Source organism: Mustela erminea, chromosome 10 (genome assembly GCF_009829155.1).
Source record: "Mustela erminea isolate mMusErm1 chromosome 10, mMusErm1.Pri, whole genome shotgun sequence".
NCBI classification, from domain to species: Eukaryota; Metazoa; Chordata; class Mammalia; order Carnivora; family Mustelidae; genus Mustela; species Mustela erminea.
Genome location: NC_045623.1, coordinates 46,187,108 through 46,205,294, shown reverse-complemented (window position 1 = coordinate 46,205,294; position 18,187 = coordinate 46,187,108). Strand labels below are relative to the sequence as shown.

The 18,187-nt window shown below is 39.9% G+C and overlaps 1 protein-coding gene across 4 annotated transcripts in view; it reads left to right on the top strand.

The window, feature by feature from the left end:
- ST6GALNAC3 (ST6 N-acetylgalactosaminide alpha-2,6-sialyltransferase 3) overlaps window positions 1-18,187 on the top strand; it is a 529,248-nt gene that overhangs the window by 285,038 nt on the left and 226,023 nt on the right. The window contains exon 2 of one of the 4 annotated variants that reach the window (XM_032360884.1): window positions 17,728-17,863. The exons of the other annotated variants lie outside the window; for them this stretch is intronic. The gene's annotated coding sequence lies outside the window, so the exon portion shown is untranslated. The remainder of the gene's footprint in view (window positions 1-17,727; window positions 17,864-18,187) is intronic. 4 annotated transcript variants of the gene reach the window in all.

Here is an 18,187-nt window from a genome sequence, read left to right as displayed (position 1 = left end):
TGACTTTTGACCTGAAGGATCAAGGACACTTTGGACAGAATTACTAAGACAAATCCATCTTTTTACAAAACTCTTTAAAAATTAGATTCCTTTCCATACTTCCTAAAGTTGAAGCTATTATTTTTGCTTTAACACTAGAGTGAGTCGACTTTTTTGGTGACATCTTAAATAATTCCAGGACCTAGGAGCCTTAGAGGTCTGTGCCAGTGAAAACTCAATGTGTCATCCATATTATTAAGATCTTTTAAAAGAATTCACAAGAGCTTTGAGTAGTATGTATGTAAAAATAGGTCCTAGAATTCTTTTAAAATAATGACAAGCATAGTCTTTGCATTTGTCCACATTCTGAAAATTGATAAACTAACAGAGCCATTTTCACTCTAACAAAGATCAAATCCATTAGTCTAACTCATGGTTATCATTCTTGTGTCAATGGCATAGATGGATATGTGTATATATATATACATATATATATATGTGTGTAAATGTAATCTTTTACTTTTCCTCACTTTCTCTCTCTTCTTTACTCTCTCCCTGAAGTCCTTATCTTACCCACAATCCCTGACAAAACATATGTGGTAGGTGTGAAATTAGAGAACTGCCAACGTCAGAAAAAGCCATTGCCTTACTACCTCAGACTGAGTCCCTCCCTTTTCACATTGGAAGCTTTCCTTATTTTCGGAATTAAATTCTCGAATTCGTTTTCTCTAAGCTGATTCATAATCCGTTTCGGAATTCCTTTCCCCTATGCCACGTTTTCCCTTTAAGTCAATCTGTGCATGAAATTAGTTTTTAACCCAGCTTGATTGTGTCCAGTGCCCCTTTTTTGGCTTTCAAAGCAGACCAAAAATGTGTGAATTCAAGTCCCTGATCTTTTAAAAACCCAATCTGATTGACCCCTCCAAAATTCTTTTCCTTTGATTTTTAATTTAGCTTCTAAAATGGAGTGCCTGCTAATTATATTTTTAGACATTTGACAATAGATCCTAAGTGCAAAAAAATGTGCGTGGTCAATTCTAGTTGATTGATGGATTTGTTGAAATATCACCTATGAGGTTTTTTCCCCATGGATTATCTACTTACCAAAATAATTAAGGGATAAGAATAAGAATAAATCCAAAGATACAAGGTTGTGACATGACTGCCATGTACCATGATCTCTCTCCCATTTTGGACACCTAACTGTGTTGAGAAGGTTTAGGTCTTTCCCTGTTTAGTTTGATTTCTTCTACATAGTCGTGAGTATAAAACAATTAAACAGAAAGTTCCCATCAAACAAGGGTCAAGGTGCCCCTGGTGTCATCATTTGAAATCAATCAAGAAATCTCCATTTCTGGTGCCTGGCTGACTCAGTCAGCTAAGTGTCTGCCTTTGGCTCAGGTCATGATCCCAGCTTCCTGGGATCAAGTCCAGCTTTGGGCTCCCTGCTCCGTGGGGAGCCTGCTTCTCCCTATGCTTCTTTCTTTCTGTCTCTCATGAATAAAAAAATAAAAATCTTTAAAAAAAAAAAAAAAGAAATCACCATTTTTTTCTGGATAAAATCTCCCTCCCTTCTCTCTGGTCTGGAAAAAAATGCAAGTGCTGAAAACAGAAAACTATTGCAGATAAATAGGACCATGGCTACGCATAAGATTTGGAAGCCAGCACTTTGCTGGGGAAAATTAGAATAAACAAAACTCCACAGAAATACAGCTAGTTACATCTCTTTTTATAGAAGAAGAGAGATTGAGAAGTATTTACAGTAAGTATTAACAATTCTGATGTAAGGAAGACCCTTCTAGCAGGTCAGTATTCGAAAATGACAGGGTGGGTCTCTGAGGCAGAGAATCAGGGGGCTTGCATAACCTGGACCCAGAAACCAGAATAAGACATAAACTTCACCAAAAAAGAGAAAGTTCTCTGAGTGACCCCTGGCTAATTCTTTAGTGTGAAGAAAATGGGGGGTGAAAACAGAAACATAGGGCCCATTAATCATGTAATTATGCTTGTGAACTGAAGAGTAAACCATATGTAAAATGTTCATCCCATAGTATTAATTTCATCATTTTTAGTTTTTCCTTTTCATTTATCTCTTAAGTAACTATATACTGAGAACCCACAAGTATTTCAGGCACTGGCCTAAAATGGTAAAAAGGACACAGCTTTGCCTTCAAGGATCTGAAAGGAATGGGGCAGATGGCAGGCAAGAAACACTGGTACGCACAGTGTATTATGGGAACAGGACGTGGGGATATTTATCTGAATCCTTGTGGGCAAAGGAAATAAATTTAACAAAGAACAAAGGAGAGTTGGATGAGAAAGGGGAGGGGAGAGGCGTCCAAAAGAAGCAGATACTAAATTTTGAATAGTTCAAAAGTTCAGTGAAGTTTTGTTATTATAAAACCCCAAAGTAAAAGTCCTTTGCTTATATAGGCAGCAAAGCTTCTCCAAACTGGATGCCAAGAACTGACAGTGTGGCCATGCTGGGTGAGCCGTCCACCTTCAGCATGTCGTCTCAAGAGGGTTTGCCATGGGACTTGACAGGCTGTGTTTATTCTTCATGTTGCTGCAAGCTTGAGGCCGTCATCTGGAAGGTTTTTTGGTCTCAGCCATACGCAGTGAGCCTTCCAGATACTTGGATAAAAATCTCTTATTAAAAAGGTTTCATGAGAGCCTTCTCAGTGGTTCAGTTAAGGTTAAGCATCATCTGTCTTCTGCTGGTGTCATGATCCCAGGGTCCTGGGATTGGAGCCCCTTTGTTGGGCTCCCTGCTCAGAGGGGAGTCTGCTTCTCCCTCTGCCTGCCGCCCCCCTGTTTGCACGCTCTCTCTCACACACACACATTAGTAAATAAAATATTTTTTTTTAAAAAAGGTTCCAGGAAGGAGAAATGTAGAAACATGCCACAAAGGCACATTTCATGGTGCCACGGGGGCTGTTGCTGTGACTTTGACTTGTAAATCATGCAGAAGAGTATAGCTGTCCTCTTATTCCATCTGCTTATACCACTGTCCTGTCCCAAAACAGGATCGTACTAGAGGAAGTTTCCCAGGAGAATGCTGCCCACTTTTGCCACTTGCCCTCTCTGATTTAGTCCATGGCTCAGCAAATATTTTGTGTGTGTAAAGGTCCAGAGAGTAGCTATTATAAGTAGAAGTAAGTAGTGCATTGCAGCATGAGACCAGACAAAGACAGTATGCAAACATGGTCATGGTGGTGGTCCAACAAAAATGGATTTGCAAAAGCAGGCAGTGGCCCAAGGCCACCATTTGCTGACCCCTGCTGACAGAAGTTCTTTAAATCGAGCACCTAGACCCTTGCATATACAGTTGCCATAGCTCAGGATGTTCCTCCTCCCTCTCTCTGCCTGGCTAGGTTTTAGTTCTTCTTCAGCTCTCGGTGTAGAGGTCACTTGTCAGGGAAGAAGCCCTCTTGGTACCCCAAATTCAGGCAATATATCTCTCACGGTACTCCCACGGGTACCGTGTACCTCCCCTCCAGAGCAGGGACTGCTTTCCAGTAGCCTGGGGACTTAGTCTCTCACCCCTCCAGATGGTCAGCTCTGCCAGGGCGGAAACCTGCTTGCTTTTTCTCTCCCTCGGGTCTTTCGCACCTAACACACAGTGCCTGGGACATAGGAGAGACTTGGGAAATATTTGCTTAATGCTTCGTGAATGAAATTATTTATCCTTTCCCTGACTTTTTAGGATTGTAAGCTTAGCGGGGGAAATTTATTTAGGGCTTTGTAGTTTATGAGTCACGTTGCCATCCCCATAGTGTAACAAAGCAGAAGTTTCACTATTATCTTGGTTCCAACAGCATTCAGAAGGCTATGCTAATCCGTAGTTTTAGCCATTTGTTAGCAAAATGCCATTTGGGCTGTCTTTGACCTCTAAGAGGTTGGTGCCTGCCCCTCCTCCCTCTGGCCCTGCTCCCTCTCCCCCGCTACTTTTCTGCTGAAGTGGAGGTTAGTGCCTCTCTGTTCCCATCAGTGTCTTACACTTTTTTTTTTTTCTTTTCAGAGACAGTTGCAGAACCATGTTGTCTGTCCTCCAGTGTTTTACAGAAATTTTAGTAACTGTCTCTTTCCCTTTTAATATACCTCATTATCTCCCTAGAACCAAATAGGTTTATTTGACTTATGAGACTAGTCTAGAGTCAGATCAGATGTAATCAGAATAACTCTTTCCTTCACTAAGACCAAGGCTTTGTTGCTGGGTCCAAATTATGGGGCTCAGCATTTGGGAAGAATTATTTCCCAGGAAGCCCCTCTATCCCTTACAGGCACACAGTTTGAGAGGCCTGCCTCCCAATCTATCAACGTGCCTAGACATTTCTTTGAATCCTAGCCAGAGAAAGGTGGGACCGTGGCCACAGAAGAATCTCTTTTTTACCTCTTCTACTTGTAGGAAGAATGACTAATAACAAATACATGGAGCTCACCATGCACCAGGCATTTACTCTCTGTAAGCTATTTATAGATAGTAACTTACTGAACCTTCATGGCAACTTTATTGCAGTATCTTTATTTTACCAAAGAAAAAACAGTAGCACAGAGGAACTGAGCTACCTTGCCCAAAGTCACACAGATAGCAATTGTGGAGCTAGGAGAGGAACTTGGACAGAATCTGATTCTGAGTTGTTTCCATTAAACCATTTCACTGATACTGTGATCGCTGACCTCCCCCTCCCTGTTCTGTAACACTCTATCCACTTCTCTCTTAAGATCTCAGAAAATAGGAATGAAGAGTTTAGAAAGGAAACAAGTAAGAGTGCATGGCTAACTGTGGAGACAGAAACTGGAGTGAAATGTTCAGAGGCCACATTAGATAGTAAGCAACACTATCTACAAAAGGCAGAAAATTCCCAACCCAGAATATCGGGAGCCTTGAAAATCATGATGGAAATGAAAATGCCCTTGAATGGCTGTGGTGCTTTCTCTTTTCAAAGAGCTAGCTTGGAACACTGAAAAGATGTTCTTACTCACTGAGTGGTTTTACACTGAGTCTGAAGTAAACTTTCAACCATAAAGACATATTTTCCGTAAGATTGAAATCAATTTGTGAAATAATGTAGAGAATGTAATGCCTGTTGCTATTTTTCCAGTGACCGTGCAACAGAGACCAATGAGAAATGTGGTCATCCTTTTGGATTAGATACTCATTCGTCTCTAGAATGATGACACATGAAATGATTCTCATATTCCATGTTGCAAATAAAAATTAGTAAATTAGTAATAATAAAACTAATGAACTCCTTTGTGATATAGGAACTGGCTACTGTGGGTCTGAAGATATGAAATCCCAAATGCTTTGTGAAAACTAAGCCTAGAATAAAGATTTGATTAAATTAGCATAAACAGATAACACATCCATGTTTTAGTGTAGAAAACCTTTCTTCTCATATTTCCATCTTCAATGGTTAATTCTTATTTGAAAAGATCCTTCTTTTTAGGGGCACCTGGGTGGCTCAGTGGGTTAAAGCCTCTGCCTTTGGCTCAGGTCATGATCCCAGGGTCCTGGGATCGAGCCCCGCATCAGGCTCTTTGCTAGGCAGGGAACCTGCTTCCTCCTCTCTCTCTGTGCCTGCCTCTCTGCCTACCTGTGATCTCTGTTTATCAAATAAATAAATAAAATCTTTAAAAAAAATTCTTCTTTTTATGGGAGTATTGCCAGATAAAAACACGCTTTTTTCAGACCCAAAGAAACTGTTTCTTCAGAAAGTCATAGGCATTATTATTATTATTATTTTGTTTTTACAAGGTTACCAAAAGGGACTTGTTCAGGGGCACCTGAAGTCAATATAGCAATAAATTGAGAAATCAGATTCTCTGTCCTCTATTTTTGTAAAATTATTGTGGATGAAATGAGCATTATTTTTTTGGCTCTAGAAGCTGATTTATATAGAGATAGACAGAGTTTGGGGCAAAATTTTCCCCCTATAGGTAAAGTCAGTTTTTAAAATGTGTAATTGATGAGGGAGCAGGGGCCTGACTGAGGACAAAGCAGAAGCTGGCGCCTTGCACCCCCTCTTCACCCACTCCCCTCCATATGTGTAGCATTCCTCAGGCACCCCTGACTGCCATAAAACGATAAATAGTTAACTTGCAGGGATCGCAATCCTGCAGAACAGGAATCTCCCTGCTCTACAAGATGTCCTAGAGACCTAAACAGGGAGGTTACCTTATCAATAGCACAAATTTCCAGAGGCAAATAACTCTCGGTTCCTGAAGCCCTAATGTCTCCCTCCCCACCATAAACTGGAGGAGACTGAGGTAGAAGGGAATGTAAATGATAGCAGGATCATAATGCCCCACCAAGAATCTCCCAACTATCTTGATGTTAATGCCTGACCTAAAGATGACATTGATCAGGCCATAAGGGCAAGGCCTCCCCCCGGCACCTTGTAGGCCCTCCCTAACATGTGAGAACTCTGTTGAAATCTCCCATCCCTTCACCACCTCCCTCCAACCGTGGGGTATATAACATGCCGACCCTCACAACCCAGGGCAGCAGCTCTTCCTGCCCACGGGTCCTGTCCCAGTGCTTTAATAAACCACCATTTTGCACCAACAACGTCTTAAGAATTCTTTCTTTAGTCGTCGGCTCCGAACCTCCTCACCCCACCGAACCTGACTTAGGTTCTGGGACTTCATCATAATGACTCCATTCACTTAGGCATCCATCCCATCCATCCAATCCAACCATCCAACCAGGCAATCTAAAATTTCAACTATCCTGACCTACATTATTTTCCTTTTCTGCACTATTTTGCCTCGTCGAACTTGTAATCTTTGCTGTTCTACATAGCTTACTTGATTTGTTTATTACTTTAGAATGTAAATTCTATTTGGTCAGAAAGGCTAGTCAATGTTGTTCATAGCATATCACCAGCTCTTAGAATAGTACCTGGCAAGAAGTGATAATAAATATGAGGACTGTTGAGTGAATTTTTATTAGACAAATCTTTATTTAGCATCTACTGCTCTCCAAAGTACTGGACTGAGAGCCAAAAGGATCTAAGATGAAGCAGATGTGGATCTGACTCTCAAGGAGATTCCAGCTAATAAAGTCATTACCAAAATATGTCCTTTAAACAGCATCATTATACAGGGAAAATTACTTGTTTCCATATGAGAAATGAGTCAGAGGTGCTATTTATACTTCTCCCTGAGAGAAAGGCTTCCCTGAGGAAGTGATATATGAAATAGAAATTGAACAAGGGAAAGGATTTGGAAATGGGGCATTGGAGTGGAAGATGTTCCAGAAAAAAAGAGTGATACTTGTAATTCAGGAGTGAAGGTGGGAAATACAAGATCTATGGGAGACAGAAAGGCAAGTGGTTCAGGTTAGAGGAAACTTGGAGACCAAAAAGGGAGTACTGGAGCATCTATCTGGGAAGAAAGATTGGACCAAATTACAGAGAATTTTGATGACGCGTGCTGGCGGTGAAAGTTCAAAACAATTCTTTCTCTGATACCTGAACACTTCCATCTTCCCTACATTATAACTTCTGAGAGACAACATGTTGTGCTTTATGTTTTGGGTTTCAAATCAGCAACTTGGCCAACTTCATTTCTAGAGCCTGGAAGGAATCTTGTGTGAAATGCAGATTTGGTCTTTGATCTACATTTTGTAGGTCAACAAGCTCAGTGACTTGACAGGAATCACAGGGCTCACTGGGATGGTGTTCTTGAAAAACTTATCTAATAGATTAGCTACAGACAAGCTTTCACCACTGAGCATCTCTGTTCCTGTTCCTGCTTTTCAGCAGGGAGCCAAGAATTGTCCCCAGCTCCAAGAGATTTCTACGAAATTGATCTGGAGTATGGATTTCCACCTTCACAAGTGTTTCGGCCCTAGAGCGGTGTAATAACAGATAGTATTTTCTACTCCTAGTATCATTTAGGGAGGACACCAAGAAGTGTTTTTGTCTTGGCATGGGAGACTGCCGAGTGTGTCCTTGTTCCATAAGAGTGCTTTGGCACCGGGAAGCAGAGACAGCAGCTTTCAAGTGATAGGAGAAGCAGGCTGATTAAGAGCTCTGCATGGGCAGACGGTACAAAGCTGCTTGCATAGTCCTTGCCTAACAGTTGGGGGTTTTAATGGAAAATTTTCCAGTTTTGGATCTTTTGGAAGATTCTGTTATTTCCCCCGTCCCCAATTCCTTTTCCTCTAAGTCCTTTCTCTCTCAGTTAATGTCACCACTGTCGTATCTTCCCAGGTACTCAGATGCCCTTGTATTTCAGTGCCCTTGGGAAAAACTGGGAATAGCACAATTTATTTTTTTAAGTAAGTTTAGGCAATGTATTTATCTTTAAAAATTAAAGAAAAAGGGGCACCTGAGTGGCTCAGTGGGTTAAAGCTTCTGCCTTCGGCTCAGGTCACGATTCCAGGATCCTGGGATCGAGCCCCGGGCTCTCTGCTCAGCAGGGAGCCTGCTTCCCCCTTTCCTTCTCTGCCTGCCTCTCTGCCTACTTGTGATCACTCTCCCTGTCAAATAAATAAAATCTTTAAAAAAATAAATAAATAATTTATTTAAATTAACAACAAAGTACTGAGCTCACTTCCACAACACGGGTATTTGTTCTTTCCATTCACTTCCATTATTTTTGTCTTCTCTCTCTTGAATGAATTCTGAAATGGGAGTGGTAGCAAATGTGAATCCACGAGTTGGTGATCTGAGTGTGCCAGTCCTCACACTGTGCCGAATGTAGCAAGCTGTCTCCTCACAAAGTGATCAAAGGCATTTTCCCGAAGACTTCCCTGATCATAGCAGCCAGAATGCTCCTTGCCTCTGCCACCTTTCTAAAATAATTCAAAATTGTAGCAGGAGTGACACCATACTTATTTTTTACCACACTTGCAACTCTAATGACGATGACACTGAAGTGTTATTGTTTGTTGAAGGAGCTCAGTTTTGTGGCCAGGAAATCCTAGGTTCAAATTATGACTCCAATGCCTACTTGATAGCCTGGGGCATGTCATTTGAACTGCCTGGCCTGCTTGCTCCCTTGTAAGATGGAGATAATAATAACAAATACCCTTCTCGGTTGTTGTGGGAAGTAAATAATAACTGTAGGGCACAAAGCATGAGACCTAGAAATAGGTCCTAATGGAAGTTACTACTGTTTTTTTTAATTTTTTAATATTTTTGAAGATTTACTTATTTGTTTATTTGGAAGGTGGGGGGGGGAGTGAAAGTCAGAGAGCAAACAGGTGGAGACATGGAGGGAGAATTAGAGGAGAGAACCCCCAAGCAGACTCTCCACTAAGCCTGGAACCCAGTGCAGGGCTTGATCTCACAACCCTGAGATCATGACCTGACTGGAAATCAAGAGTCGGACGCTTAACTGACTGAGCCACTCAGACATTGCTGTTGTTATTTTATTAATAGTAAAATGGAAAATTCTCCAAGACAGAAGCTGCATCTTCTACATCCTTTAAGGGTAGTGTTTTTGATAAGCAACGATGTGTGTGGGGTGGGGGTAAGGTGTGAACATTGAGCTGCGGAGGCCTTCTTTGCCTTCTCCCATCATTTTAGTAGATTTTCTTTAGTATCCTGCCTCTGGTAATGAGGAAGGGGTGAAGGCAGCTTGTACATTTATGTTTCACAAAAATCTTTTCTCATCTCTAGGGCACGGGTATCTATTTGCAAGGATGCAATCTGTGATAGCTCAACATTTGCTTTGTTTTCCAAAATCAAGCCAAGAGAAACAAATGTAAGTTTGATGTGCGAAGAGCTCTTACAAGAAAGAGCTTCCTATTTTCCATTCCCCCCAAAGCATTCTAGAGCCCGAAAATGTGTTTCCTTGCCCGGCATTCTTTTCTCCCGGTGCCTGGCAAAGATTACATTAAGATATGAAGGAACACTCCAGGGTGCCCAAGCGCCTGCATTCAGGGGCCACAGCTGAATTTCTGAGTTCTTTCTCCTGTGATTCATGCAGCCTGTGGTTTGACTAGCGCTAGTTAGAGAGAAGGAAAGCTCACACATTTTGCAGTGAGCCAAGGTAAAAGAGAACTCTTTTGTCAAGGTAATAATAACACTTAGCACTTATATAGGGCTTTTTATCTTCAAAGGGCTTTCCAAACATTAGCTAATTAAGAAATCTGTGCAATGTGCAACAGCTGTTGAAAAAATAAATGTGATGCTTGGGTGTATTAAAAAAGGGAGCAAAAACATGAGGACATCCTATATCAAGCAGCTGTGGTGCTCTGTCTAAATTGTTTGCTTCACCTGGTGGAATAGATCAGACGTTAAAACAGTCCGGCTGCGCAGAGTAATAATGGTTAGGGAGACGGCAGAGCTTGCACATGATGGAATACTGCAAGGGCTACAGAATATTTGCCTAAAGAGGGAAAGCCAAAGAAAAGCTTCATCACCTAACTTGTTTTAAACTTCCATAATCACAGGCAATGCAACACTCACAAAACAGATATCTGACATGTAGACACAGATGATCTAAGAAAAACCATTGACGAGAGCAGGCATTCTCAGTGCTTCATCCACGTTTACTCAACGGATATATAGAGAACACTTACTAAATGTTAGGGGCTTACGTTTTAAAATTACGTGGAATAACTTAAAAATGATTACATATGGTATGTCATTTATGTATAATACCTTAATTTATGTATAATACCTTAATTTTACACTACTCCTGACACACACACACACACACACACACACACACACATTCAGTTCACGCAGCATATTTTTACTGCTGTTGTTGACTCACTGGCAGAAATGAGCTAACATACCAGTGTATGAGCAGAGTTGTGACTGGTTATGGAAACAAAGTAACCAAAAACACTCTTTTGTTGTGGCTTTCTGTGCTAGGCATTGGGAAGTGGCCAGCTTTTCTTTTTCTCTTTATTTTTTTAATAGCAAAATTCTTTAATTTATACCTGCCATTCTGTCTAAAGTGCCTCTTTGGGAGTTGGCACAGAGATGAGGGGAGGTACTCCATGAAGAAAAAAGGGGGAGGGAGCATACAATGTTCAGATACGGATGCCTGTCCCCCGTTATTTGTAAACACCACATTATTTATACATGCTAGGCATTATTTATACACCTGCAAGGCATATTAGGACACCTTACTTCCATTGTACCCAAGGTAAAAGGGTAATTTGTAGCTTTGAGCTGTTTGTCAAAACGGGGTGGCAAGAAAAATTATTTCATTTATTAAAGGAAAACAAGTCATGGCAAAGATGGTAGAGGGGTAAATAAGAAAAGAGGGTGTTCTAGGTAATTGGGAGAGAACTGGGAGGGAACATCTTCATTAAGTGGAGGAAAATATCTTCAGAAAACTATGAACAGGTGCACTTTTGCTAAAGAAAAGTTATTAGCTTAAAAATAGAGTAAACTAACAATGAGAAGCTGAGCAATGCAAAGCCAGGGACGGGGCACGGAGATAGATAAGCCTCTGGTCAGCATCTCCTGAGTTCAGAGCCCAGCACACTATGATGTGACTGGAGGGTCTAGGCCTGATTCCCAGAAGCGCAGGACCAAGGGTGTTTTTTTTTGAGGGTATATGTATGGTATCTGGTTAGATATGGTTAGAAAAAAAACCCAAATCAGTGATCAGTGACCCACCCTGGAGCATTGTCTATTATAGGCACTATTTGGAAATAAACTACATGTATGTTTTTTGTTGGATTATGTTTTTCTGCGAAGAAAAGATTAAGTAAACCAGGATGCATTCATGAGTTGGAATACTGTGGAGCTATTAGAACAAGGAGTTCTATCTCTGCTGCAAACTCAAGATAAATTGATAAACAGACTCTTAATTATAGAGAACAACTGATGGGCACCAGAAAAGAGGTTGGTGGGTAATAGGCTAGATGGGTGATGGGGATTAAGGATGGCACTTGTGATGAGCACTGGGCGTTGCATGGAAGTGTTGCATCACTATATTAGGCACCTGAAACTGGTAATAGTCTGTTAACTAAGTGGAATTTAAATAAGAACTTTAAAAAAAGATAAATTAACAAAGCAATATTCGGGGAAAGTGGGCATGGTGTCAAAACTCATGTAAAAACTATAAACCTATATGTGTGTATGCATTCACTCTAATTATATGTGGAGAGACTGTAGATAATCTCTGACAGGATGTGTAAGAAAAGAGCCACAGTAGTTATTCCTAGAGAACAGAATGGAGGAATGCAGAGGCAGAAGTTGATGAGACTTCCTTCTCAGTTAATTAAAAAAAAATTTTTATTTTGATATAATTATAGATTCACATCACTTGTAAGAAATAATACAGATAGGCCTTGTATACCTTCAGTGTTACACACCTTGCAGAAATATAGATTAACATCACAACTAGAAAGTTGACATCGAAATTATCCACCAAGCACACTCAGGCTTACATGCAATTTTGTGTGTGTGTGTGTGTGTGTGTGTGTGTGTGTGTATGTTCAGTTCTATGCAAATTTTATCATATGTATAAGTTTGCGTGACAAATATCACCGTCATGATATAGAGCAGTTTCACCATAAGGATCTCATACTATTTTATGACCATATCCACCTCTCTCCCTTTCTCTCCTTCTTTACCCTTGGCAACCACTAATCTATCTCCGATCTATCATCTTGTCATTTCAAGAATGTTGTATAAATGGAATCAAGTAACCTTGTGATACCGGCTTTTTAAACTCAGCATAATTTTTTTGAGATTCATCTAAATTGTTGCATGTATCTCTTCTTATATATATATATATATTTTTTAAAGATTTTATTTATTTATTTGACAGAGATTACAAGTAGGCAGAGAGGCAGGCAGAGAGAGAGGAGGAAGCAGGCTTCCTGCTGAGCAGAGAGCCCGACGCGGGGCTAGATCCCAGGGCCCTGGGATCATGACCTGAGCTGAAGGCAGAGGCTTAACCCACTGAGCCACCCAGACACCCCTATCTCTTCTTATAGACAGCATATTGTTGGATTGTTGTTTTTAATCCACTCTGGAGAAATCTCTGACTTTTGCTTGGTGTTTTTAGACCATTTACATGCAAGGAAATTATTGCTATGTTAGAGCTTAAGTCTGCCGTATTATTACTTGTTTTCTGTTCATTTCTTCCACTTTCCATTCCTATGTTTCTCTTTTCTTATCTTCCTGAGAGTTACTTGAATATTTTTGAGGATTTTATATTTATTTATTTACAGTGTTTGTGAGCATTTCACTTTGTATTGTATTTTTAGTGGTTGCTCTGAGTATTACAATATACATATATAAATTGGCCAAATTGACCAGCATTCTATTCTTTTTTCACCTTTGGCTTATTTTTTATTACTTGTAAATTCATTTAAAAAAATAAATAAAACTAGCAAACCAAAATGTCCTCCCCTAATCACACTCAAAATAAATGAAACAAAAACTCAGCTGTGTATAGTCAGGCTATAGATGGGAAAAATGAAGACCAGAGTACTTCAGAAGAAATAGCCCAAAGAAATCTTGAAGAGGGAAAAAGTGCTAAATCATATGTTTCCAGGGCATGCTTCAGAAATTGAAAATTGGGAGCCTGTCCAGGAACTCTAAAGTATAGAGTAGAGAAAGCCACATTGTTGAGTATCCAGGCCATGGGTTTTTTATAAACCTGCCACTCACCTGTACCACCTGGGGGAACTCATTCCATTGCTTAAACTCTCTAAGTCCCAACTACAGAGGAAGTCAATAATGGAACTAGCTTCCTAGAATTGTTGTGAGAATTTGCTGAGAGAGTATATATAAAGTTCCTAGTCCTGTGTCTGGCACATGGCAAAAACTCAAACAAATACTAGCTATTATATAACTGAACTTTCTCCTGAGTGCCTGCCTGGGTCCAGGAATTGCAGATGTACAATGCCATGGTGCCATTCCTCAGGAGGAGAAGATAGTGTCTCTAACCATGCCCATTTGCTGGCGCTGCTCACTCCTTTGACTGCATGGATGGCACCATCTTTCCACTTCTTTTTCATGAAGGCCAGATTTTGCATATAACAATATTTGGGGGTAAAAAGAGCTTATTCTGGGCCTTTTGGTTCATTTCTCTACCCTTACTTAGGCTGATGGTCTTAGTACTTGATAGTAGTTGGATATGAAAAACAAAGAGTAAAAAATAAAATTTGGATATGGATTCAGATGTTCTTACCCTTGGAGGAAGAGAGAAAGATGTTAGAACTGTTAGCATTGTTCCTAGCAGGAAGATACATGATCAGTCTTTTCTAGCTTTCATGCGTCCTTGTTGACAGATCTTGGGATAGAAATGCATACCCTGCTTGATGTCTACTTACTTTATATAGGACCCAGAATATATGTGTATGGCTCTTATAGTTGCTTTTTCAGTGCTTTTTGTAATACAAGAAATCATCCAGGTCTGTTGAATGGCACTTCATACAATCAGAATGGTCATTTAGGTTATTCTAAGCACACAGAGAACATTTTCTTGGAATGGTCTTTCATTTTATTTCTTTTGTTCTTCACTTCATACATAACTTTCACAATGCAAAGACCTGGCTCTATTTTCAGACCAGCAGATAGATTATCATCAGACCTAAGAATATTTTCCTCTCCTTGTCCCTCATCCCTGATCCTTTGTTTAAACAGTTCCAAATTCACTTGACTGTCCATACATTTCCTTTCAGGGCTTTTTTCCCATGCATCTTGCCAATATCCCTATCCTCATCTCACCCTTCACCAGACCCTGCTAAATCTCCCTCCATAAATTTTATTCCCAGATTAGAAGTTTGACCCCATCTCCCATTCTGTTGAGCAACCAGCAGAGAGATTAAGACTAAGGGCAGTTTAGAGTCAATAAGAGCTCAAAATCCTTGCAGCTGGTGGTACCATCTGTGCCTGTCAGACTGTGGCCAAGTAGTCTTCCATGGTGGGGAAGGACAGAGAATCTGATAATGGCTTTGGTTTGAGGTTACTGAGACATGAGTCTGCCCTAGAGGAAGATTAGGAGAGCTGGTAGGCAGCTTGTACTCTCTGTAATGTGTGGCTAATCTCCCAGAGAAACAGGCTTCCAGGAAAGGGTCAAATTTGACATCCAAGGTCTTAGAGTGACCTCCTGGGTGGGTCCTTTCTTTCCTAGCTCATTTTCAGAATTCATTCTATGCCACCTGGCCAACATGGCATAAGGGAGTAGTAGAGTCATGAGAGGGAATTAGAAAAACTCACAGAACTTACAAACGACTTCTATGCGAAAGAGAAGTTTCACAGGATTTTGGTGATGCAGAAACAGGAAGATGATAGAGACTAGCAGCAGGGGAGGAAGGGGGAGGATTCCTGCTGGCTGAGTCCCAGATTCTCCTTGGTTAGGGAGAATCTGAGAATTAGAAGAAGCAAAGAGATAAGAAAAAAAATTATGACAGCTAGGCCACATCCATCTGGGTTAAGAAAAATGGATGAGAGTAGGTGAGGGGCAAGGAGTATGCCAAAGTAGCCACATGGGCTGGGATGAAGGAGAGGCTCCTGAGAGAAGAGGAGAAGGGATGAAGGAGACTTTCCAGAAGTGTTCTTAAATGGGCAGGAAACTTGAACAAGCACTTCACAAAAAGGGTCGTGAAATGGCAATAAATGTGTGAAAGAATGCTTAACCCCCTTACTAATCAGGGTAATGCAAATTAAAACTGCAGTGAGATAAAAATATTACCAGAATGGCTAACCCAAAAATGACAACAAAACCAAGTGTTGGCAAGGATAGGCAGGGAGTGGACCTCTTTATGCTGCTGATATGAGCACAATATACTAACTACAACCTCTATGATAAACTATTACTCTCTATTAAAACTGAACATATGCATATCCTGTAACCTGGTTATTCTACTTCTAGGTATATGTGATCACTGAACTTGAGTATATGTGAGTATATAAATAAAATGAGTATATGTGATCACTGAACTTCATGCACATATATGTTTTTAACAACTTTATTCATAATAGCCCTATGTGAAAATAATAAATGAGTATATGTGATCACTGAACTTCATGCACTTATAGGTTTTTAACAGCTTTATTCATAATATCTCTATGTGGAAATAATAAAAATGTCCATCAATATGGAATGGATAAACAAATTGTTTATTTATATCATGGAGCACTATATAGCACTGAAGAAGAATGAGGTGTGGGCAAATCTCACAAAATAATAACAAAAGAGATAACAGATATTAAAAGCTACATATTATGGGATTTCATTTTATGAAATTCAGAAACAGAACAGGTTAGTCTATATTTGGGGTAGTATTTACCTTTTGGGTACAGAGAGAGAGAGTAGTATTAAGAGAGGACAATGAGGGGTTTCTGAGGTCTCTGTAACATTCTATTTCATGACTTTGGGTGGTGGTTACACACTCATGATCAATTTGAAATAACCCATTAAGTTGTAAATTTATTATTTCTACATTTTTAAATTGTATACTTCAATTTAAAAGTTTATTAAAAAGAAGGAAGAGAATTGGATTATGAATTAGATATCTATCCATCTATCTCTCATCTATTTTTGTTAAACCAAAGTAAGATTGGATTTTTTTTTTCGGTGTTCCAAAATTCATTGTATATGCACCACACCCAGTGCTCTATGCGATATGTGCCTTCTATAATACCCCACCACCAGGCTTACCCAAATCCCCACCCCTCCTCTTCAAAACCCTCAGTTTGTTTCTCAGAGTCCACAGGCTCTCACGGTTCGTCTCCCCTTCCAATTTCCCCCAATTCACTTCTCCTCTCCATCTCCCAATTGTATTTGTTCAACTCAATTCCTTCTAATGTGACATTGTGCCTAAATAAATGATAGCACATCAGACCCAGGAGGTTTACCTTTCTATACAGTGTTTAGTTATTTGTCTTTTCTCTTTCCTTCTTCCTTCCTAGTCCTGTGCAGTTCTCTTCTAGTAACAAATAATCGAAGATTGACATTTAGACTATCATGAGTCAGACATTTCTTTGATTGTCTGCTGCTTCATCTGATGCTTGTTTATTTTGGATGATAAACAGGCCTGGTATGTCAGCTCTGATGTATATTTGTTGTTATGGAGGGAATATAATGCTAATTTGGATTCTGGTGAGCACAAAAGCGTGAAGTGATATGTAAACATCACTAGAAATTAGGGTTGAGCCATGCCAAACTTTTCTCTAGTGGAACCTAAAGGAGGTAAAATACTGGACAATTTTTTCCATATTATGGCATTAATGTTTAAGTATTCTTTTGTTCTAAGAGATGCAGTGTCCAGAAATTATCCCTATGGTAATAGTTTTTAAGTTGGATTCCTCAGAGCTTTTGGACTCTAAAACATATTGCTCAGGAGTATCTATCTATCTATCTATCTATCCATCTATCTACCTGGAGGGTTGAGATAATAGTGGGTAAAATAGGTAGCTTTGGATACATTTACTTGGGATCTACATAAGATTGGGTTTGAAAATAGTTTGGGTTGTTAAAAAGACAATCACTTCTTTAGAGAACTGTTAATATGGTGATAAAGATTACCAGACACAGGGAAATGTCTGGTGCATAAGACCATGTAACCTAAAGGCAATATCTGTGTACTTATAATGCCAGGGGCAAATATGAGAATAAAAAGCAGTTGGAATTGGGAGTATGGAGTAAGACTCCCAGGAACATCACACTAAAAGATGCCCCTGAACTAAAAGTTAGCTGAGATGTAGGAATAATAATGTTAGTAAATATTTGTTGGATATTTATTATTATTTAGTAATGCTAGCAGTTTTTATACATTATTTAATCCTCACAAGAGCACATTGCTTACAGACATAATGGAGTGGCTGCTATCAGACTAACTGCCCAATAAGAAGGTGGATAAATTACTGCTTGAAGGCATCAGAAAGCACCTAAAGAGACTAGAATGTGAAGAATTAAGACTGCTGAGAAAAGGAAATGCTTTGAGGTGAGCATGACCCTCTCCCTGGCCTTTTCTCTTTGATACATTTGCGATACAAAAAAAGAGCATAGAGGCCAAACAGACAGTAGTGGCCTAGATCTTACAGGAATTTCTGTGGAATTAGAAGACAAAAATTCTTCCAATACTAAGAGAGCCATGATATGAAGGACCAAGATCCCAGAAAAAAAAGAACCAGAGATATCTGAGCCAGCATTCTGCATGCAACAGTTCCTGAGGAATCTATGGAGTTTACACTGTGCACAAGAGAAGCCAAGAAGAATCCAGAGTTAAGAGGCCAAAAGTCTAAGCAGGGATTTAAGCAATTCCATA